Raw genomic sequence first — 1605 nt, 5'->3', positions numbered from 1 at the left:
TCTGAGACCCCACAAGTCATAACTTTTCCACAATACCTGAAAACCATTTAATTTCTGAGCTTCCGTGGCTCAATGGTTAGCGCGTTCGGCTGTTAACCAATAGGTTGGTTGTTCGAGCCCACCCGGGAGCGGTGTTATGGGATCTCAAATGTAACGTAAAAAGTCAGAGTTTTTCCACAATACCTGACGAACATTTAATTTTTGGGCTTCCGTGGCGCAATGGTTAGCGCGCTCAGCTGTTAACCGAAAGGTTGGTGGTTCGATCCCACCCGGGAGAGGTGTTGTGGGGTCTCAGATGTAGCGTGTAAAGTCATAACGTTTCCACAATACCTGACAACCATTTAATTTCTGAGCTTCCGTGGCTCAATGGTTAGCGCGTTCGGCTCTTAACCAATAGGTTGGTGGTTCGAGCCCACCCGGGAGCGGTGTTAAGGGATCTCAAATGTAACGTAAAAAGTCAGAGTTTTTCCACAATACCTGACGAACATTTAATTTTTGGGCTTCCGTGGCGCAATGGTTAGCGCGCTCAGCTGTTAACCGAAAGGTTGGTGGTTCGAGCCCACCCGGGAGAGGTGTTGTGGGGTCTCAGATGTAGCGTGTAAAGTCATAACGTTTCCACAATACCTGACAACCATTTAATTTCTGAGCTTCCGTGGCTAAATGGTTAGCGCGTTCGGCTGTTAACCAATAGGTTGGTTGTTCGAGCCCACCCGGGAGCGGTGTTATGGGATCTCAAATGTAACGTAAAAAGTCAGAGTTTTTCCACAATACCTGACGACCATTTTATTTTTGGGCTTCCGTGGCGCAATGGTTAGCGCGTTCGGCTGTTAACCGAAAGGTTGGTGGTTCGAGCCCACCCGGGAGCGGTGTTGTGTAGTCTCAAAGGTTACGTAAAAAGAAAAGTTTTTCCACAATACCTGACGACCATTTATTTTTTGGGCTTCCTTGGCGCAATGGTTAGCTTGTTCGGCTGTTAACCGAAAGGTTGGTGGTTCGAGCCCACCAGAGAGAGGTGTTGTGGGGTCTCAGATGTAGCGTAAAAAGTCAAAACTTTTCCACAATACGTGACAAACATTTATTTTCTGAGCTTCCCTGGCTCAATGGTTAGCGCGTTCGGCTGTTAACCAATAAGTTGGTGGTTCGAGCCCACCCGGGAGCGGTGTTATGGGATCTCAAATGTAACGTAAAAAGTCAGAGTTTTTCCACAATACCTGACGAACATTTAATTTTTGGGCTTCCGTGGCGCAATGGTTAGCGCGTTCAGCTGTTAACCGAAAGGTTGGTGGTTCGAGCCCACCCGGGAGAGGTGTTGTGGGGTCTCAGATGTAGCGTGAAAAGTCATAACTTTTCAACAATACCTGACAACCATTTAATTTCTGAGCTTCCGTGGCTCAATGGTTAGCGCGTTCGGCTGTTAACCAATAGGGTGGTTGTTCGAGCCCACCCGGGAGCGGTATTATGGGATCTCAAATGTAACGTAGAAAGTCAGAGTTTTTCCACAATACCTGACGAACATTTAATTTTTGGGCTTCCGTGGCGCAATGGTTAGCGCGCTCAGCTGTTAACCGAAAGGTTGGTGGTTCGAGCCCACCCGGGAGAGGTGTT

At 47.9% G+C, this 1605-nt stretch overlaps 1 non-coding gene across 1 annotated transcript; it reads left to right on the top strand.

Moving 5' to 3' along the window:
• The first annotated feature begins 352 nt into the window (after nucleotides 1–352).
• TRNAK-CUU (transfer RNA lysine (anticodon CUU)) lies at nucleotides 353–425 on the top strand. Its single transcript has one exon. It is a non-coding gene; the product is annotated as a tRNA-Lys (tRNA).
• Nucleotides 426–1605: the final 1180 nt, after the last annotated feature.

This window comes from Phalangium opilio, unplaced genomic scaffold (genome assembly GCF_054372755.1).
Source record: "Phalangium opilio isolate 3A_F unplaced genomic scaffold, DU_Popi_V2 ptg000017l_1, whole genome shotgun sequence".
Taxonomy (NCBI): domain Eukaryota; kingdom Metazoa; phylum Arthropoda; class Arachnida; order Opiliones; family Phalangiidae; genus Phalangium; species Phalangium opilio.
The sequence above is the reverse complement of the archived record's forward strand: the minus strand, read 5'-3'. Positions and strand labels throughout refer to the sequence as shown.